At 47.9% G+C, this 16,046-nt stretch overlaps 48 non-coding genes across 48 annotated transcripts; 11 read left to right on the top strand and 37 right to left on the bottom strand.

Moving 5' to 3' along the window:
* Nucleotides 1-93: 93 nt before the first annotated feature.
* Nucleotides 94-165, bottom strand: Trnaq-cug (transfer RNA glutamine (anticodon CUG)). The gene has a single exon. It is a non-coding gene; the product is annotated as a tRNA-Gln (tRNA).
* Nucleotides 166-205: 40 nt separating this feature from the next.
* Trnav-aac (transfer RNA valine (anticodon AAC)) lies at nucleotides 206-278 on the bottom strand. Its single transcript has one exon. It is a non-coding gene; the product is annotated as a tRNA-Val (tRNA).
* A 91-nt stretch (nucleotides 279-369) lies between these two features.
* Nucleotides 370-442, top strand: Trnav-cac (transfer RNA valine (anticodon CAC)). Its single transcript has one exon. It is a non-coding gene; the product is annotated as a tRNA-Val (tRNA).
* Nucleotides 443-822: 380 nt separating this feature from the next.
* Trnav-aac (transfer RNA valine (anticodon AAC)) lies at nucleotides 823-895 on the bottom strand. The gene has a single exon. It is a non-coding gene; the product is annotated as a tRNA-Val (tRNA).
* Nucleotides 896-986: 91 nt separating this feature from the next.
* Trnav-cac (transfer RNA valine (anticodon CAC)) lies at nucleotides 987-1,059 on the top strand. The gene has a single exon. It is a non-coding gene; the product is annotated as a tRNA-Val (tRNA).
* An 886-nt stretch (nucleotides 1,060-1,945) lies between these two features.
* On the bottom strand, nucleotides 1,946-2,017 carry Trnaq-cug (transfer RNA glutamine (anticodon CUG)). The gene has a single exon. It is a non-coding gene; the product is annotated as a tRNA-Gln (tRNA).
* Nucleotides 2,018-2,057: 40 nt separating this feature from the next.
* On the bottom strand, nucleotides 2,058-2,130 carry Trnav-aac (transfer RNA valine (anticodon AAC)). Its single transcript has one exon. It is a non-coding gene; the product is annotated as a tRNA-Val (tRNA).
* A 544-nt stretch (nucleotides 2,131-2,674) lies between these two features.
* Nucleotides 2,675-2,747, bottom strand: Trnav-aac (transfer RNA valine (anticodon AAC)). Its single transcript has one exon. It is a non-coding gene; the product is annotated as a tRNA-Val (tRNA).
* A 708-nt stretch (nucleotides 2,748-3,455) lies between these two features.
* On the top strand, nucleotides 3,456-3,528 carry Trnav-cac (transfer RNA valine (anticodon CAC)). The gene has a single exon. It is a non-coding gene; the product is annotated as a tRNA-Val (tRNA).
* Nucleotides 3,529-3,907: 379 nt separating this feature from the next.
* On the bottom strand, nucleotides 3,908-3,980 carry Trnav-uac (transfer RNA valine (anticodon UAC)). Its single transcript has one exon. It is a non-coding gene; the product is annotated as a tRNA-Val (tRNA).
* Nucleotides 3,981-4,524: 544 nt separating this feature from the next.
* On the bottom strand, nucleotides 4,525-4,597 carry Trnav-aac (transfer RNA valine (anticodon AAC)). Its single transcript has one exon. It is a non-coding gene; the product is annotated as a tRNA-Val (tRNA).
* A 91-nt stretch (nucleotides 4,598-4,688) lies between these two features.
* Trnav-cac (transfer RNA valine (anticodon CAC)) lies at nucleotides 4,689-4,761 on the top strand. The gene has a single exon. It is a non-coding gene; the product is annotated as a tRNA-Val (tRNA).
* Nucleotides 4,762-5,141: 380 nt separating this feature from the next.
* Nucleotides 5,142-5,214, bottom strand: Trnav-aac (transfer RNA valine (anticodon AAC)). Its single transcript has one exon. It is a non-coding gene; the product is annotated as a tRNA-Val (tRNA).
* Nucleotides 5,215-5,758: 544 nt separating this feature from the next.
* On the bottom strand, nucleotides 5,759-5,831 carry Trnav-uac (transfer RNA valine (anticodon UAC)). Its single transcript has one exon. It is a non-coding gene; the product is annotated as a tRNA-Val (tRNA).
* A 91-nt stretch (nucleotides 5,832-5,922) lies between these two features.
* On the top strand, nucleotides 5,923-5,995 carry Trnav-cac (transfer RNA valine (anticodon CAC)). Its single transcript has one exon. It is a non-coding gene; the product is annotated as a tRNA-Val (tRNA).
* Nucleotides 5,996-6,263: 268 nt separating this feature from the next.
* Nucleotides 6,264-6,335, bottom strand: Trnaq-cug (transfer RNA glutamine (anticodon CUG)). The gene has a single exon. It is a non-coding gene; the product is annotated as a tRNA-Gln (tRNA).
* A 545-nt stretch (nucleotides 6,336-6,880) lies between these two features.
* Trnaq-cug (transfer RNA glutamine (anticodon CUG)) lies at nucleotides 6,881-6,952 on the bottom strand. Its single transcript has one exon. It is a non-coding gene; the product is annotated as a tRNA-Gln (tRNA).
* A 40-nt stretch (nucleotides 6,953-6,992) lies between these two features.
* On the bottom strand, nucleotides 6,993-7,065 carry Trnav-uac (transfer RNA valine (anticodon UAC)). Its single transcript has one exon. It is a non-coding gene; the product is annotated as a tRNA-Val (tRNA).
* A 91-nt stretch (nucleotides 7,066-7,156) lies between these two features.
* Nucleotides 7,157-7,229, top strand: Trnav-cac (transfer RNA valine (anticodon CAC)). The gene has a single exon. It is a non-coding gene; the product is annotated as a tRNA-Val (tRNA).
* A 64-nt stretch (nucleotides 7,230-7,293) lies between these two features.
* Trnam-cau (transfer RNA methionine (anticodon CAU)) lies at nucleotides 7,294-7,366 on the bottom strand. Its single transcript has one exon. It is a non-coding gene; the product is annotated as a tRNA-Met (tRNA).
* A 131-nt stretch (nucleotides 7,367-7,497) lies between these two features.
* On the bottom strand, nucleotides 7,498-7,569 carry Trnaq-cug (transfer RNA glutamine (anticodon CUG)). Its single transcript has one exon. It is a non-coding gene; the product is annotated as a tRNA-Gln (tRNA).
* Nucleotides 7,570-7,609: 40 nt separating this feature from the next.
* Trnav-uac (transfer RNA valine (anticodon UAC)) lies at nucleotides 7,610-7,682 on the bottom strand. Its single transcript has one exon. It is a non-coding gene; the product is annotated as a tRNA-Val (tRNA).
* A 91-nt stretch (nucleotides 7,683-7,773) lies between these two features.
* On the top strand, nucleotides 7,774-7,846 carry Trnae-cuc (transfer RNA glutamic acid (anticodon CUC)). The gene has a single exon. It is a non-coding gene; the product is annotated as a tRNA-Glu (tRNA).
* A 267-nt stretch (nucleotides 7,847-8,113) lies between these two features.
* Nucleotides 8,114-8,185, bottom strand: Trnaq-cug (transfer RNA glutamine (anticodon CUG)). Its single transcript has one exon. It is a non-coding gene; the product is annotated as a tRNA-Gln (tRNA).
* Nucleotides 8,186-8,225: 40 nt separating this feature from the next.
* Nucleotides 8,226-8,298, bottom strand: Trnav-uac (transfer RNA valine (anticodon UAC)). Its single transcript has one exon. It is a non-coding gene; the product is annotated as a tRNA-Val (tRNA).
* Nucleotides 8,299-8,526: 228 nt separating this feature from the next.
* Nucleotides 8,527-8,599, bottom strand: Trnam-cau (transfer RNA methionine (anticodon CAU)). The gene has a single exon. It is a non-coding gene; the product is annotated as a tRNA-Met (tRNA).
* A 130-nt stretch (nucleotides 8,600-8,729) lies between these two features.
* Nucleotides 8,730-8,801, bottom strand: Trnaq-cug (transfer RNA glutamine (anticodon CUG)). The gene has a single exon. It is a non-coding gene; the product is annotated as a tRNA-Gln (tRNA).
* Nucleotides 8,802-8,841: 40 nt separating this feature from the next.
* Trnav-uac (transfer RNA valine (anticodon UAC)) lies at nucleotides 8,842-8,914 on the bottom strand. Its single transcript has one exon. It is a non-coding gene; the product is annotated as a tRNA-Val (tRNA).
* Nucleotides 8,915-9,142: 228 nt separating this feature from the next.
* On the bottom strand, nucleotides 9,143-9,215 carry Trnam-cau (transfer RNA methionine (anticodon CAU)). Its single transcript has one exon. It is a non-coding gene; the product is annotated as a tRNA-Met (tRNA).
* A 243-nt stretch (nucleotides 9,216-9,458) lies between these two features.
* On the bottom strand, nucleotides 9,459-9,531 carry Trnav-aac (transfer RNA valine (anticodon AAC)). Its single transcript has one exon. It is a non-coding gene; the product is annotated as a tRNA-Val (tRNA).
* A 544-nt stretch (nucleotides 9,532-10,075) lies between these two features.
* On the bottom strand, nucleotides 10,076-10,148 carry Trnav-uac (transfer RNA valine (anticodon UAC)). Its single transcript has one exon. It is a non-coding gene; the product is annotated as a tRNA-Val (tRNA).
* Nucleotides 10,149-10,580: 432 nt separating this feature from the next.
* Nucleotides 10,581-10,652, bottom strand: Trnak-cuu (transfer RNA lysine (anticodon CUU)). The gene has a single exon. It is a non-coding gene; the product is annotated as a tRNA-Lys (tRNA).
* A 657-nt stretch (nucleotides 10,653-11,309) lies between these two features.
* On the bottom strand, nucleotides 11,310-11,382 carry Trnav-uac (transfer RNA valine (anticodon UAC)). The gene has a single exon. It is a non-coding gene; the product is annotated as a tRNA-Val (tRNA).
* Nucleotides 11,383-11,473: 91 nt separating this feature from the next.
* Trnav-cac (transfer RNA valine (anticodon CAC)) lies at nucleotides 11,474-11,546 on the top strand. Its single transcript has one exon. It is a non-coding gene; the product is annotated as a tRNA-Val (tRNA).
* Nucleotides 11,547-11,814: 268 nt separating this feature from the next.
* On the bottom strand, nucleotides 11,815-11,886 carry Trnaq-cug (transfer RNA glutamine (anticodon CUG)). The gene has a single exon. It is a non-coding gene; the product is annotated as a tRNA-Gln (tRNA).
* Nucleotides 11,887-11,926: 40 nt separating this feature from the next.
* Trnav-uac (transfer RNA valine (anticodon UAC)) lies at nucleotides 11,927-11,999 on the bottom strand. Its single transcript has one exon. It is a non-coding gene; the product is annotated as a tRNA-Val (tRNA).
* Nucleotides 12,000-12,090: 91 nt separating this feature from the next.
* Nucleotides 12,091-12,163, top strand: Trnav-cac (transfer RNA valine (anticodon CAC)). Its single transcript has one exon. It is a non-coding gene; the product is annotated as a tRNA-Val (tRNA).
* Nucleotides 12,164-12,431: 268 nt separating this feature from the next.
* Trnaq-cug (transfer RNA glutamine (anticodon CUG)) lies at nucleotides 12,432-12,503 on the bottom strand. The gene has a single exon. It is a non-coding gene; the product is annotated as a tRNA-Gln (tRNA).
* A 40-nt stretch (nucleotides 12,504-12,543) lies between these two features.
* On the bottom strand, nucleotides 12,544-12,616 carry Trnav-aac (transfer RNA valine (anticodon AAC)). Its single transcript has one exon. It is a non-coding gene; the product is annotated as a tRNA-Val (tRNA).
* Nucleotides 12,617-13,048: 432 nt separating this feature from the next.
* On the bottom strand, nucleotides 13,049-13,120 carry Trnaq-cug (transfer RNA glutamine (anticodon CUG)). Its single transcript has one exon. It is a non-coding gene; the product is annotated as a tRNA-Gln (tRNA).
* Nucleotides 13,121-13,160: 40 nt separating this feature from the next.
* Trnav-aac (transfer RNA valine (anticodon AAC)) lies at nucleotides 13,161-13,233 on the bottom strand. The gene has a single exon. It is a non-coding gene; the product is annotated as a tRNA-Val (tRNA).
* A 1,168-nt stretch (nucleotides 13,234-14,401) lies between these two features.
* Trnaq-cug (transfer RNA glutamine (anticodon CUG)) lies at nucleotides 14,402-14,473 on the bottom strand. Its single transcript has one exon. It is a non-coding gene; the product is annotated as a tRNA-Gln (tRNA).
* Nucleotides 14,474-14,513: 40 nt separating this feature from the next.
* Nucleotides 14,514-14,586, bottom strand: Trnav-aac (transfer RNA valine (anticodon AAC)). The gene has a single exon. It is a non-coding gene; the product is annotated as a tRNA-Val (tRNA).
* Nucleotides 14,587-14,677: 91 nt separating this feature from the next.
* Nucleotides 14,678-14,750, top strand: Trnav-cac (transfer RNA valine (anticodon CAC)). Its single transcript has one exon. It is a non-coding gene; the product is annotated as a tRNA-Val (tRNA).
* Nucleotides 14,751-15,130: 380 nt separating this feature from the next.
* On the bottom strand, nucleotides 15,131-15,203 carry Trnav-uac (transfer RNA valine (anticodon UAC)). Its single transcript has one exon. It is a non-coding gene; the product is annotated as a tRNA-Val (tRNA).
* A 91-nt stretch (nucleotides 15,204-15,294) lies between these two features.
* On the top strand, nucleotides 15,295-15,367 carry Trnav-cac (transfer RNA valine (anticodon CAC)). The gene has a single exon. It is a non-coding gene; the product is annotated as a tRNA-Val (tRNA).
* Nucleotides 15,368-15,635: 268 nt separating this feature from the next.
* Nucleotides 15,636-15,707, bottom strand: Trnaq-cug (transfer RNA glutamine (anticodon CUG)). The gene has a single exon. It is a non-coding gene; the product is annotated as a tRNA-Gln (tRNA).
* A 40-nt stretch (nucleotides 15,708-15,747) lies between these two features.
* On the bottom strand, nucleotides 15,748-15,820 carry Trnav-aac (transfer RNA valine (anticodon AAC)). Its single transcript has one exon. It is a non-coding gene; the product is annotated as a tRNA-Val (tRNA).
* Between the last annotated feature and the right edge of the window lie 226 nt (nucleotides 15,821-16,046).

Raw genomic sequence — 16,046 nt, 5'->3', positions numbered from 1 at the left:
TATTACAATGTCTTCTTTCAAATGACTAAAATATTTCAAGTGCCGTTGCTTCCAAACGCCCAATAGGTGCTTCCGAGGCACAACTAACGGCACAGGTTCCACCGAGACTTGAACTCGGATCGCAGGATTCAGAGTCCTGAGTGCTAACCATTACACCATGGAACCTACAGAGGCTCTTCCGAGGTTCGCTTCGCGGAAACATCAATGATTCCGCCCGGGCTCGAACCGGGGACCTTGCGCGTGTTAAGCGCATGTGATAACCACTACACTACGGAAACTGGCAACTAACAAGCGACATGTTTTTGCTTTTTTCTCTAGCTATTTTAGCCTTGTATTGCTTTCCTTCGTCATCCGTTCCAAAATTCATTGGATTTCGTAGTGTAGCGGTTATCACGTGCGCTTCACACGCGCAAGGTCCCCGGTTCGAGCCCGGGCGGAATCATTGTTGAGTTGCTAGTTTTGTAATAGGCGTCAAACATTTGATTCACTGCGGCTTTTAAAAGCCTTGCCCTGTGTGAGGATCGAACTCACGACCTTCAGATTATGAGACTGACACGCTGCCTACTGCAGTAACAAGGCACTGTGCCCTAGTCCGATGCATTTCAGAAGAACGTTGTTATTACAATGTCTTCTTGCAAATGACTAAAATATTTCAGGTGCCGTTGCTTCCAAACGCCCAATAAGTGCTTCCGAGGCACAACTAGTGGCACAGGTTCCACGGAGACTTGAACTCGGATCGCAGGATTCAGAGTCCTGAGTGCTAACCATTACACCATGGAACCTACAGAGGCTCTTCCGAGGTTCGCTTCGCGGAAACATCAATGATTCCGCCCGGGCTCGAACCGGGGACCTTGCGCGTGTTAAGCGCATGTGATAACCACTACACTACGGAATCTGGCAACTAAAAAGCGACATGTTTTTGCTTTTACCTCTAGCTATTTTAGCCTTGTATTACTTTCCTTCGTCATAGGTTCCAAAATTCATTGGATTCCGTAGTGTAGCGGTTATCACGTGCGCTTCACACGCGCAAGGTCCCCGGTTCGAGCCCGGGCGGAATCATTGTTGAGTTGCTAGTTCTGTAATAGGCGTCAAACTTTTGATTCACTGCGGCTTTTAAAAGCCTTGCCCTGTGTGAGGATCGAACTCACGGCCTTCAGATCATGAGACTGACGCGCTGCCTACTGCGCTAACAAGGCACTGCGCCCTAATCTGATGCATTTCAGAAGAACGTTGTTTATTACAATGTCTTCTTGCAAATAACTAAAATATTTGAAGTGCCGTTGCTTCCAAACGCCCAATAGGTGCTTCCGAGGCACAAATAACGGCACAAGTTCCACCGAGATTTGAACTCTTATCGCAGGATTCAGAGTCCTGAGTGCTAACCATCACACCATGGAACCTACAGAGGCTCTTCCGAGGTTCGCTTCGCGGGAACATCAATTATCCCGCCTGGGCTCGAACCGGTGACCTTGCGCGTGTTAAGCGCAAGTGATAACCACTACACTACGGAATCTGGCAACTAACAAGCGACATGTTTTTGCTTTTTTCTCTAGCTATTTTAGCCTTGTATTGCTTTCCTTCGTCATCAGTTCCAAAATTCATTGGATTCCGTAGTGTAGCGGTTATTACGTGCGCTTCACACGCCCAAGGTCCCCGGTTCGAGCCCGGGCGGAATCATTGTTGAGTTGCTAGTTTTGTAATAGGCGTCAAACATTTGATTCACTGCGGCTTTTAAAAGCCTTGCCCTGTGTGAGGATCGAACTCACGACCTTCAGATTATGAGACTGACACGCTGCCTACTGCAGTAACAAGGCACTGTGCCCTAGTCCGATGCATTTCAGAAGAACGTTGTTATTACAATGTCTTCTTTCAAATGACTAAAATATTTCAAGTGCCGTTGCTTCCAAACGCCCAATAGGTGCTTCCGAGGCACAACTAACGGCACAGGTTCCACCGAGACTTGAACTCGGATCGCAGGATTCAGAGTCCTGAGTGCTAACCATTACACCATGGAACCTACAGAGGCTCTTCCGAGGTTCGCTTCGCAGAAACATCAATGATTCCGCCCGGGCTCGAACCGGGGACCTTGCGCGTGTTAAGCGCATGTGATAACCACTACACTACGGAAACTGGCAACTAACAAGCGACATGTTTTTGCTTTTTTCTCTAGCTATTTTAGCCTTGTATTGCCTTCCTTCGTCATCGGTTCCAAAATTCATTGGATTTCGTAGTGTAGCGGTTATCACGTGCGCTTCACACGCCCAAGGTCCCCGGTTCGAGCCCGGGCGGAATCATTGTTGAGTTGCTAGTTTTGTAATAGGCGTCAAACATTTGATTCACTGCGGCTTTTAAAAGCCTTGCCCTGTGTGAGGATCGAACTCACGACCTTCAGATTATGAGACTGACACGCTGCCTACTGCAGTAACAAGGCACTGTGCCCTAGTCCGATGCATTTCAGAAGAACGCTGTTATTACAATGTCTTCTTGCAAATGACTAAAATATTTGAAGTGCCGTTGCTTCCAAACGCCCAATAGGTGCTTCCGAGGCACAACTAACGGCACAGGTTCCTCCGAGACTTGAACTAGGATCGCAGGATTCAGAGTCCTGAGTGCTAACCATTACACCATGGAACCTACAGAGGCTCTTCCGAAGTTCGCATCGCGGAAACATCAATGATTCCGCCCGGGCTCGAACCGGGGACCTTGCGCGTGTTAAGCGCACGTGATAACCACTACACTACGGAATCTGGAAACTAACAAGCGACATTTTTTTGCTTTTTTCTCTAGCTATTCTAGCTTTGTATTGCTTTCCTTCGTCATAGGTTCCAAAATTCATTGGATTCCGTAGTGTAGCGGTTATCACGTGCGCTCCACACGCGCAAGGTCCCCGGTTCTAGCCCGGGCGGAATCATTGTTGAGTTGCTAGTTTTGTAATAGGCGTCAAACATTAGATTCACTGCGGCTTTTAAAAGCCTTGCCCGGTGTGAGGATCGAACTCACGACCTTCAGATTATGAGACTGACGCGCTGCCTACTGCGCTAACAAGGCACTGTGCCCTAATCCGATGCATTTCTGAAGAACGTTGTTATTACAATGTCTTCTTGCAAATGACTAAAATATTTGAAGTGCGGTTGCTTCCAAACGCCCAATAGGTGCTTCCGAGGCACAAATAACGGCACAGGTTCCACCGAGACTTGAACTTGGATCGCAGGATTCAGAGTCCTGAGTGCTAACCATTACACCATGGAACCTACAGAGGCTCTTCCGAGGTTCGCTTCGCGGAAACATCAATGATTCCGCCCGGGCTCGAACGGGGGACCTTGCATGTGTTAAGCGCACGTGATAACAACTACACAACGGAATCTGGCAACTAACAAGCGACATGTTTTTGCTTTTTTCTCTAGCTATTTTAGCCTTGTATTGCTTTCCTTCGTCATAGGTTCCAAAATTCATTGGATTCCGTAGTGTAGCGGTTATCACGTGCGCTTCACACGCGCAAGGTCCCCGGTTCGAGCCCGGGCGGAATCATTGTTGAGTTGCTAGTTTTGTAATAGGCGTCAAAAATTTGATTCACTGCGGCTTTTAAAAGCCTTGCCCGGTGTGAGGATCGAACTCACGACCTTCAGATTATGAGACTGACGCGCTGCCTACTGCGCTAACAAGGCACTGTGCCCTAATCCGATGCATTTCAGAAGAACGTTGTTATTACAATGTCTTCTTGCAAATGACTAAAATATTTGAAGTACCGTTGCTTCCAAACGCCCAATAGGTGCTTCCGAGCACAAATAACGGCACAGGTTCCACCAAGACTTGAACTCGGATCGCAGGATTCAGAGTCCTGAGTGCTAACCATTACACCATGGAACCTACAGAGGCTCTTCCGAGGTTCGCTTCGCGGAAACATCAATGATTCCGCCCGGGCTCGAACCGGGGACCTTGCGCGTGTAAAGCGCACGTGATAACCACTACACAACGGAATCTGGCACCTAACAAGCGACATGTTTTTGCTTTTTTCTGTAGCTATTTTAGCCTTGTATTGCTTTCCTTCGTCATAGGTTCCAAAAATCATTGGATTCCGTAGTGTAGCGGTTATCACGTGCGCTTCACACGCGCAACGTCCCAGGTTCGAGCCCGGGCGGAATCATTGTTGAGTTGCTAGTTTTGTAATAGGCTTCAAACATTTGATTCACTGCGGCTTTTAAAAGCCTTGCCCTTTGTGAGGATCGAACTCACGACCTTCAGATTATGAGACTGACGCGCTGCCTACTGCTCTAACAAGGCACTGTGCCCTAATCCGATGCATTTCAGAAGAACGTTGTTATTACAATGTCTTCTTGCAAATGACTAAAATATTTGAAGTGCCGTTGCTTCCACACGCCCAATAGGTGCTTTCGAGGCACAAATAACGGCACAGGTTCCACCGAGACTTGGATTCGGATCGCAGGATTTAGAGTCCTGAGTGATAACCATTACACCATGGAACCTACAGAGGCTCTTCCGAGGATCGCTTCTCGGAAACATCAATGATTCCGCCTGGGCTCGAACCGGGGACCTTGCGCGTGTTAAGCGCACGTGATAACAACTACACTACGGAATCTGGCAACTAACAAGCGACATGTTTTTGCTTTTTTCTCTAGCTATTTTAGCCTTGTATTGCTTTCCTTCGTCATAGGTTCCAAAATTCATTGGATTCCGTAGTGTAGCGGTTATCACGTGCGCTTCACACGCGCAAGGTCCCAGGTTCGAGCCCGGGCGGAATCATTGTTGAGTTGCTAGTTTTGTAATAGGCTTCAAACATTTGATTCACTGCGGCTTTTAAAAGCCTTGCCCTCTGTGAGGATCGAACTCACGACCTTCAGATTATGAGACTGACGCGCTGCCTACTGCGCTAACAAGGCACTGTGCCCTAATCCGATGCATTTCAGAAGAACGTTGTTATTACAATGTCTTCTTGCAAATGACTAAAATATTTGAAGTGCCGTTGCTTCCACACGCCCAATAGGTGCTTTCGAGGCACAAATAACGGCACAGGTTCCACCGAGACTTGGATTCGGATCGCAGGATTTAGAGTCCTGAGTGATAACCATTACACCATGGAACCTACAGAGGCTCTTCCGAGGATCGCTTCTCGGAAACATCAATGATTCCGCCCGGGCTCGAACCGGGGACCTTGCGCGTGTTAAGCGCACGTGATAACCAGTACACTACGCAATCTGGCAACTAAAAAGCGACATGTTTTTGCTTTTTTCTCTAGCTATTTTAGCCTTGTATTGCTTTCCTTTGTCATAGGTTACAAAATTCATTGGATTCCGTAATGTAGCAGTTATCTCGTGCGCTTCACACGCGCAAGGTCCCCGGTTCGAGCCCGGGCGGAATCATTGTTGAGTTGCTAGTTTTGTAATAGGCGTCAAACATTTGATTCACTGCGGCTTTTAAAAGCCTTGCCCTGTGGGAGGATCGAACTCACAACCTTCAGATTATGAGACTGACCCGTTGCCTACTGCGCTAACAAGGCACTGTGCCCTAATCCGATGCATTTCAGAAGAACGTTGTTATTACAATGTCTTCTTGCAAATGACTAAAATATTTGAAGTGCCGTTGCTTCTAAACGCCCAATAGGTGCTTCCGAGGCACAAATAACGGCCCAGGTTCCACCAAGACTTGAACTCGGATCGCAAGATTCAGAGTCCTGAGTGCTAACCATTACACCATGGAACCTACAGAGGCTTTTCCGAGGTTCGCTTCGCGGAAAAATCAATGATTCCGCCCGGGCTCGAACCGGGGACCTTGCGCGTGTAAAGCGCACGTGATAACCACTACACTACGGAATCTGGCAACTAACAAGCGACATGTTTTTGCTTTTTTCTCTAGCTATTTTAGCCTTGTATTGCTTTCCTTCATCATAGGTTACAAAATTCATTGGATTCCGTAGTGTAGCGGTTATCACGTGCGCTTCACACGCGCAAGGTCCCCGGTTCGAGCCCGGGCGGAATCATTGTTGAGTTGCTAGTTTTGTAATAGGCGTCAAACATTTGATTCACTGCGGCTTTTAAAACCCTTGCCCTGTGTGAAGATCGGACTCACGACCTTCAAATTATGAGACTGACGCGCTGCCTACTGCGCTAACAAGGCACTGTGCCCTAATCCGATGCATTTCAGAAGAACGTTGTTATTACAATGTCTTCTTGCAAATGACTAAAATATTTGAAGTGCCGTTGCTTCCACACGCCCAATAGGTGCTTCCGAGGCACAAATAACAGCACAGGTTCCACCGAGACTTGAACTCGGATCGCAGGATTCAGAGTCCTGAGTGATAACCATTACACCATGGAACCTACAGAGGCTCTTCCGAGGTTCGCTTCTCGGAAACATCAATGATTCCGCCTGGGCTCGAACCGGGGACCTTGCGCGTGTTAAGCGTACGTGATAACCAGTACACTACGGAATCTGGCAACTAAAAAGCGACATGTTTTTGCTTTTTTCTCTAGCTATTTTAGCCTTGTATTGCTTTCCTTCGTCATAGGTTCCAAAATTCATTGCATTCCGTAATGTAGCAGTTATCACGTGCGCTTCACACGCGCAAGGTCCCCGCTTCGAGCCCGGGCGGAATCATTGTTGAGTTGCTAGTTTTGTAATAGGCGTCAAACATTTGATTCACTGCGGCTTTTAAAAGCCTTGCCCTGTGTGAGGATCGAACTCACGACCTTCAGATTATGAGACTGACCCGTTGCCTACTGCGCTAACAAGGCACTGTGCCCTAATCCGATGCATTTCAGAAGAACCTTGTTATTACAATGTCTTCTTGCAAATGACTAAAATATTTGAAGTGCCGTTGCTTCCAAACGCCCAATAGGTGCTTCCGAGGCACAAATAACGGCCCAGGTTCCACCGAGACTTGAACTCGGATCGCAAGATTCAGAGTCCTGAGTGCTAACCATTACACCATGGAACCTACAGAGGTTCTTCCGAGGTTCGCTTCGCGGAAACATCAATGCTTCCGCCCGGGCTCGAACCGGGGACCTTGCGCGTGTAAAGCGCACGTGATAAGCACTACACTACGGAATCTGGCAACTAACAAGCGACATGTTTTTGCTTTTTTCTCTAGCTATTTTAGCCTTGTATTGCTTTCCTTCGTTATCGGTTCCAAAATTCATTGGATTCCGTAGTGTAGCGGTTATCACGTGCGCTTCACACGCGCAAGGTCCCCGGTTCGAGCCCGGGCGGAATCATTGTTGAGTTGCTAGTTTTGTAATAGGCGTCAAACATTTGATTCACTGCGGCTTTAAAAAGCCTTGCCCTGTGTGAGGATCGAACTCACGACCTTCAGATTATGAGACTGACGCGCTGCCTACTGCGCTAACAAGGCACTGTGCCCTAATCCGATGCATTTCAGAAGAACGTTGTTATTACAATGTCTTCTTGCAAATGACTAAAAAATTTGAAGTGCCGTTGCTTTCAAACGCCCAATAGGTGCTTCCGAGGCACAAACAACGGCCCAGGTTCCACCGAGACTTGAACTCGGATCGCAGGATTCAGAGTCCTGAGTGCTAACCAATACACCATGGAACCTACAGAGGCTCTTCCGAGGTTCGCTTCGCGGAAACATCAATGATTCCGCCCGGGCTCGAACCGGGGACCGTGCGCGTGTAAAGCACACGTGATAACCACTACACTACGGAATCTGGCAACTAACAAGCGACATGTTTTTGCTTTTTTCTCTAGCTATTTTAGCCTTGTATTGCTTTCCTTCGTCATCGGTTCCAAAATTCATTGGATTCCGTAGTGTAGCGGTTATCACGTGCGCTTCTCACGCGCAAGGTCCCCGGTTCGAGCCCGGGCGAAATCATTGTTGAGTTGCTAGTTTTGTAATAGGCGTCAAAAATTTGATTCACTGCGGCTTTTAAAAGCCTTGCCCGGTGTGAGGATCGAACTCACGACCTTCAGATTATGAGACTGACGCGCTGCCTACTGCGCTAACAAGGCACTGTGCCCTAATCCGATGCATTTCAGAAGAACGTTGTTATTACAATGTCTTCTTGCAAATGACTAAAATATTTGAAGTGCCGTTGCTTCCAAACGCCCAATAGGTGCTTCCGAGCACAAATAACGGCACAGGTTCCACCGAGACTTGAACTCGGATCGCAGGATTCAGAGTCCTGAGTGCTAACCATTACACCATGGAACCTACAGAGGCTCTTCCGAGGTTCGCTTCGCGGAAACATCAATGATTCCGCCCGGGCTCGAACCGGGGACCTTGCGCGTGTAAAGCGCACGTGATAACCACTACACAACGGAATCTGGCACCTAACAAGCGACATGTTTTTGCTTTTTTCTGTAGCTATTTTAACCTTGTATTGCTTTCCTTCGTCATAGGTTCCAAAAATCATTGGATTCGGTAGTGTAGCGGTTATCACGTGCGCTTCACACGCGCAAGGTCCCAGGTTCGAGCCCGGGCGGAATCATTGTTGAGTTGCTAGTTTTGTAATAGGCTTCAAACATTTGATTCACTGCGGCTTTTAAAAGCCTTGCCCTGTGTGAGGATCGAACTCACGACCTTCAGATTATGAGACTGACGCGCTGCCTACTGCGCTAACAAGGCACTGTGCCCTAATCCGATGCATTTCAGAAGAACGTTGTTATTACAATGTCTTCTTGCAAATGACTAAAATATTTGAAGTGCCGTTGCTTCCAAACGCCCAATAGGTGCTTCCGAGCACAAATAACGGCACAGGTTCCACCGAGACTTGAACTCGGATCGCAGGATTCAGAGTCCTGAGTGCTAACCATTACACCATGGAACCTACAGAGGCTCTTCCGAGGTTCGCTTCGCGGAAACATCAATGATTCCGCCCGGGCTCGAACCGGGGACCTTGCGCGTGTAAAGCGCACGTGATAACCACTACACAACGGAATCTGGCACCTAACAAGCGACATGTTTTTGCTTTTTTCTGTAGCTATTTTAACCTTGTATTGCTTTCCTTCGTCATAGGTTCCAAATATCATTGGATTCGGTAGTGCAGCGGTTATCACGTGCGCTTCACACGCGCAAGGTCCCAGGTTCGAGCCCGGGCGGAATCATTGTTGAGTTGCTAGTTTTGTAATAGGCTTCAAACATTTGATTCACTGCGGCTTTTAAAAGCCTTGCCCTGTGTGAGGATCGAACTCACGACCTTCAGATTATGAGACTGACGCGCTGCCTACTGCGCTAACAAGGCACTGTGCCCTAATCCGATGCATTTCAGAAGAACGTTGTTATTACAATGTCTTCTTGCAAATGACTAAAATATTTGAAGTGCCGTTGCTTCCACACGCCCAATAGGTGCTTTCGAGGCACAAATAACGGCACAGGTTCCACCGAGACTTGGATTCGGATCGCAGGATTCAGAGTCCTGAGTGATAACCATTACACCATGGAACCTACAGAGGCTCTTCCGAGGTTCGCTTCTCGGAAACATCAATGATTCCGCCTGGGCTCGAACCGGGGACCTTGCGCGTGTTAAGCGCACGTGATAACCAGTACACTACGGAATCTGGCAACTAAAAAGCGACATGTTTTTGCTTTTTTCTCTAGCTATTTTAGCCTTGTATTGCTTTCCTTCGTCATAGGTTCCAAATTTCATTGGATTCCGTAATGTAGCAGTTATCTCGTGCGCTTCACACGCGCAAGGTCCCCGGTTCGAGCCCGGGCGGAATCATTGTTGAGTTGCTAGTTTTGTAATAGGCGTCAAACATTTGATTCACTGCGGCTTTTAAAAGCCTTGCCCTGTGTGAGGATCGAACTCACGACCTTCAGATTATGAGACTGACCCGCTGCCTACTGCGCTAACAAGGCACTGTGCCCTAATCCGATGCATTTCAGAAGAACGTTGTTATTACAATGTCTTCTTGCAAATGACTAAAATATTTGAAGTGCTGTTGCTTCCAAACGCCCAATAGGTGCTTCCGAGGCACAAATAACGGCCCAGGTTCCACCGAGACTTGAACTCGGATCGCAGGATTCAGAGTCTTGAGTGCTAACCATTACACCATGGAACCTACAGAGGCTCTTCCGAGGTTCGCTTCGCGGAAACATCAATGATTCCGCCCGGGCTCGAACCGGGGACCTTGCGCGTGTATAGCGCACGTGATAACCACTACACTACGGAATCTGGCAACTAACAAGCGACATGTTTTTGCTTTTTTCTCTAGCTATCTTAGCCTTGTATTGCTTTTCTTCGTCATCGGTTCCAAAATTCATTGGATTCCGTAGTGTAGCGGTTATCACATGCGCTTCACACGCGCAAGGTCCCCGCTTCGAGCCCGGGCGGAATCATTGTTGAGTTGCTAGTTTTGTAATAGGCGTCAAACATTTGATTCACTGCGGCTTTTAAAAGCCTTGCCCTGTGTGAGGATCGAACTGACGACCTTCAGATTATGAGACTGACGCGCTGCCTACTGCGCTAACAAGGCACTGTGCCCTAATCCGATGCATTTCAGAAGAACGTTGTTATTACAATGTCTTCTTGCAAATGACTAAAATATTTCAAGTGCTGTTTCTTCCAAACGCCCAATAGGTGCTTCCGAGGCACAAATAACGGCACAGGTTCCACCGAGACTTGAACTCGGATCGCAGGATTAAGAGTCCTGAGTGCTAACCATTACACCATGGAACCTACAGAGGCTCTTCCGAGGTTCGCTTCTCGGAAACATCAAGGATTCCGCCTGGGCTCGAACCGGGGACCTTGCGCGTGTTAAGCGTACGTGATAACCAGTACACTACGGAATCTGGCAACTAAAAAGCGACATGTTTTTGCTTTTTTCTCTAGCTATTTTAGCCTTGTATTGCTTTCCTTCGTCATAGGTTCCAAAATTCATTGGATTCCGTAATGTAGCAGTTATCACGTGCGCTTCACACGCGCAAGGTCCCCGGTTCGAGCCCCGGCGGAATCATTGTTGAGTTGCTAGTTTTGTAATAGGCGTCAAACATTTGATTCACTGCGGCTTTTAAAAGCCTTGCCCTGTGTGAGGATTGAACTCACGACCTTCAGATTATGAGACTGACGCGCTGCCTACTGCGCTAACAAGGCACTGTGCACTAATCCGATGCATTTCAGAAGAACCTTGTTATTACAATGTCTTCTTGCAAATGACTAAAATATTTGAAGTGCCGTTGCTTCCAAACGCCCAATAGGTGCTTCCGAGGCACAAATAACGGCCCAGGTTCCACCGAGACTTGAACTCGGATCGCAAGATTCAGAGTCCTGAGTGCTAACCATTACACCATGTAACCTACAGAGGCTCTTCCGAGGTTCGCTTCGCGGAAACATCAATGATTCCGCCCGGGCTCGAACCGGGGACCGTGCGCGTGTAAAGCGCACGTGATAACCACTACACTACGGCATCTGGCAACTAACAAGCGACATGTTTTTGCTTTTTTCTCTAGCTATTTTAGCCTTGTATTGCTTTCCTTCGTTATCGGTTCCAAAATTCATTGGATTCCGTAGTGTAGCGGTTATCACGTGCGCTTCACACGCGCAAGGTCCCCGGTTCGAGCCCGGGCGAAATCATTGTTGATTTGCTAGTTTTGTAATAGGCGTCAAACATTTGATTCACTGCGGCGTTTAAAAGCCTTGCCCTGTGTGAGGATCGAACTGACGACCTTCAGATTATGAAACTGACGCGCTGCCTACTGCGCTAACAAGGCACTGTGCCCTAATCCGATGCATTTCAGAAGAACGTTGTTATTACAATGTCTTCTTGCAAATGACTAAAATATTTCAAGTGCCGTTGCTTCCAAACGCCCAATAGGCGCTTCCGAAGCACAACTAACGGCACAGGTTCCACCGAGACTTGAACTCGGATCGCAGGATTCAGAGTCCTGAGTGCTAACCATTACACCATGGAACCTACAGAGGCTCTTCCGAGGTTCGCTTCGCGGAAACATCAATGATTCCGCCCGGGCTCGAACCGGGGACCTTGCGCGTGTAAAGCGCACGTGATAACCACTACACTACGGAATCTGTCAACTAACAAGCGACATGTTTTTGCTTTTTTCTCTAGCTATTTTAGCCTTGTATTGCTTTCCTTCGTCATAGGTTACAAAATTCATTGGATTCCATAGTGTAGCGGTTATCACGTGCGCTTCACACGCGCAAGGTCCCCGGTTCGAGCCCGGGCGGAATCATTGTTGAGTTGCTAGTTTTATAATAGGCGTCAAACATTTGATTCACTGCGGCTTTTAAAAGCCTTGCCCTGTGTGAGGATTGAACTAACGACCTTCAGATTATGAGACTGACGCGCTGCCTACTGCGCTAACAAGGCACTGTGCCCTAATCCGATGCATTTCAGAAGAACGTTGTTATTACAATGTCTTCTTGCAAATGACTAAAATATTTCAAGTGCCGTTGCTTCCAAACGCCCAATAGGTGCTTCCGAGGCACAACTAACGGCACAGGTTCCACCGAGACTTGAACTCGGATCGCAGGATTCAGAGTCCTGAGTGCTAACCATTACACCATGGAACCTACAGAGGCTCTTCCGAGGTTCGCTTCGCGGAAACATCAATGATTCCGCCCGGGCTCGAACCGGGGACCTTGCGCGTGTTAAGCGCACGTGATAACCACTACACTACGAAATCTGGCAACTAACAAGCGACATGTTTTTGCTTTTTTCTCTAGCTATTTTAGCCTTGTATTGCTTTCCTTCGTCATAGGTTCCAAAATTCATTGGATTTCGTAGTGTAGCAGTTATCACGTGCGCTTCACACGCGCAAGGTCCCCGGTTCGAGCCCGGGCGGAATCATTGTTGAGTTGCTAGTTTTGTAATAGGCGTCAAACATTTGATTCACTGCGGCTTTTAAAAGCCTTGCCCTGTGTGAGGATCGAACTCACAACCTTCACATTATGAGACTGACGCGCTGCCTACTGCGCTAACAAGGCACTGTGCCCTAATCCGATGCATTTCAGAAGAACGTTGTTATTACAATGTCTTCTTGCAAATGACTAAAATATTTCAAGTGCCGTTGCTTCCAAACGCCCAATAGGTGCTTCCGAGGCACAACTAACGGCACAGGTTCCACCGAGACTTGAACTCGGATCGCAGGATTCAGAGTCCTGAGTGCTAACCATTACACCATGGAACCTACAGAGGCTCTTCCGAGGTTCGCTTCGCGGAAACATCAATGATTCCGCCCGAGCTCGAACCGGGGACCTTGCGCGTGTTAAGCGCACGTGATAACCACTACACTACGGAATCTGGCAACTAACAAGCGACATGTTTTTGCTTTTTTCTCTAGCTATTTTAGCCTTGTATTGCTTTCCTTCGTCATCTGTTCCAAAATTCATTGGATTCCGTAGTGTAGCGGTTATCACGTGCGCTTCACACACGCAAGGTCCCCGTTTCGAGCCCGGGCGAAATCATTGTTGAGTTGCTAGTTTTGTAATAGGCGTCAAACACTTGATTCACTGCGGCTTTTAAAAGCCCTGCCCTGTGTGAGGATCGAACTCACGACCTTCAGATTATGAGACTGACGCGCTACTGCGCTAACAAGGCACTGTGCCCTAATCCGATGCATTTCAGAAGAACGTTGTTATTACAATGTCTTCTTGCAAATGACTAAAAATTTGAAGTGCCGTTATCACGTGCGCTTCACACGCGCAAGGTCGCCGGTTCGAGCCCGGGCGGAATCATTGTTGAGTTGCTAGTTTTGTAATAGGCGTCAAACATTTGATTCACTGCGGCTTTTAAAAGCCTTGCCCTGTGTGAGGATCGAACTCACGACCTTCAGATTATGAAACTGACGCGCTGCCTACTGCGCTAACAAGGCACTGTGCCCTAATCCGATGCATTTCAGAAGAACGTTGTTATTACAATGTCTTCTTGCAAATGACTAAAATATTTGAAGTGCCGTTGCTTCCAAACGCCCAATAGGTGCTTCCAAGGCACAAATAACGGCACAGGGTCCACCGAGACTTGAACTCGGATCGCAGGATTTAGAGTCCTGAGTGCTAACCATTACACTATGGAACCTACAGAGGCTCTTCCGAGGTTCGTTTCGCGGAAACATCAATGATTCCGCCCGGGCTCGAACCGGGGACCTTGCGCGTGTAAAGCTTCACACGCGCAAGGTCCCCGGTTCGAGCCCGGGCGGAATCATTGTTGAGTTGCTAGTTTTGTAATAGGCGTCAAACATTTGATTCACTGCGGCTTTTAAAAGCCTTGCCCTGTGTAAGGATCGAACTCACGACCTTCAGATTATGAGACTGACGCGCTGCCTACTGCGCTAACAAGGCACTGTGCCCTAATCCGATGCATTTCAGAAGAACGTTGTTATTACAATGTCTTCTTGCAAATGACTAAAATATTTGTAGTGCCGTTGCTTCCAAACGCCCAATAGGTGCTTCCGAGGCACAACTAACGGCACAGGTTCCACCGAGACTTGAACTCGGATCGCAGGATTCAGAGTCCTGAGTGCTAACCATTACACCATGGAACCTACAGAGGCTCTTCCGAGGTTCGCTTCGCGGAAACATCAGTGATTCCGCCAGGGCTCGAACCGGGGACCTTGCGCGTGTTAAGCGCACGTGATAACCACTACACTACGGAATCTGGCAACTAACAAGCGACATGTTTTTGCTTTTTTCTCTAGCTATTTTAGCCTTGTATTGCTTTCCTTCGTCATAGGTTCCAAAATTCATTGGATTCCGTAGTGTAGCGGTTATCACGTGCGCTTCACACGCGCAAGGTCCCCGGTTTGAGCCCGGGCGGAATCATTGTTGAGTTGCTAGTTTTGTAATAGGCGTCAAACATTTGATTCACTGCGGCTTTTAAAAGCCTTGCCCTGTGTGAGGATCGAACTCACAACCTTCAGATTATGAGACTGACGCGCTGCCTACTGCGCTAACAAGGCACTGTGCCCTAATCCGATGCATTTCAGAAGAACGTTGTTATTACAATGTCTTCTTGCAAATGACTAAAGTATTTGAAGTGCCGTTGCTTCCAAACGCCCAATAGGTGCTTCCGAGGCACAAATAACGGCACAGGTTCCACCGAGACTTGAACTCGGATCGCAGGATTCAGAGTCTTGAGTGCTAACCATTACACCATGGAACCTACAGAGGCTCTTCCGAGGTTCGCTTCGCGGAAACATCAATGATTCCGCCCGGGCTCGAACCGGGGACCTTGCGCGTGTAAAGCGCACGTGATAACCACTACACTACGGAATCTGGCAACTAACAAGCGACATGTTTTTGCTTTTTTCTCTAGCTATTTTAGCCTTGTATTGCTTTCCTTCGTCATAGGTTACAAAATTCATTGGATTCCGTAGTGTAGCGGTTATCACGTGCGCTTCACACGCGCAAGGTCCCCGGTTCGAGCCCGGGCGGAATCATTGTTGAGTTGCTAGTTTTGTAATAGGCGTCAAACATTTGATTCACTGCGGCTTTTAAAAGCCTTGCCATGTGTAAGGATCGAACTCACGACCTTCAGATTATGAGACTGACGCGCTGCCTACTGCGCTAACAAGGCACTGTGCCCTAATCCGATGCATTTCAGAAGAACGTTGTTATTACAATGTCTTCTTGCAAATGACTAAAATATTTGAAGTGCCGTTGCTTCCAAACGCCCAATAGGTGCTTCCGAGGCACAACTAACGGCACAGGTTCCACCGAGACTTGAACTCGGATCGCAGGATTCAGAGTCCTGAGTGCTAACCATTACACCATGGAACCTACAGAGGCTCTTCCGAGGTTCGCTTCGCGGAAACATCAATGATTCCGCCAGGGCTCGAACCGGGGACCTTGCGCGTGTTAAGCGCACGTGATAACCACTACACTACGGAATCTGGCAACTAACAAGCGACATGTTTTTGCTTTTTTCTCTAGCTATTTTAGCCTTGTATTGCTTTCCTTCGTCATAGGTTCCAAAATTCAATGGATTCCGTAGTGTAGCAGTTATCACGTGCGCTTCACACGCGCAAGGTCCCCGGTTCGAGCCCGGGCGGAATCATTGTTGAGTTGCTAGTTTTGTAATAGGCGTCAAACATTTGATTCACTGCGGCTTTTAAAAGC

The sequence above is a fragment of the Hydractinia symbiolongicarpus genome, chromosome 7 (genome assembly GCF_029227915.1).
Source record: "Hydractinia symbiolongicarpus strain clone_291-10 chromosome 7, HSymV2.1, whole genome shotgun sequence".
Lineage (NCBI taxonomy): Eukaryota > Metazoa > Cnidaria > Hydrozoa > Anthoathecata > Hydractiniidae > Hydractinia > Hydractinia symbiolongicarpus.
Note: the sequence above shows the minus strand (reverse complement) of the source record. Positions and strands in the feature narration are given on the sequence as shown.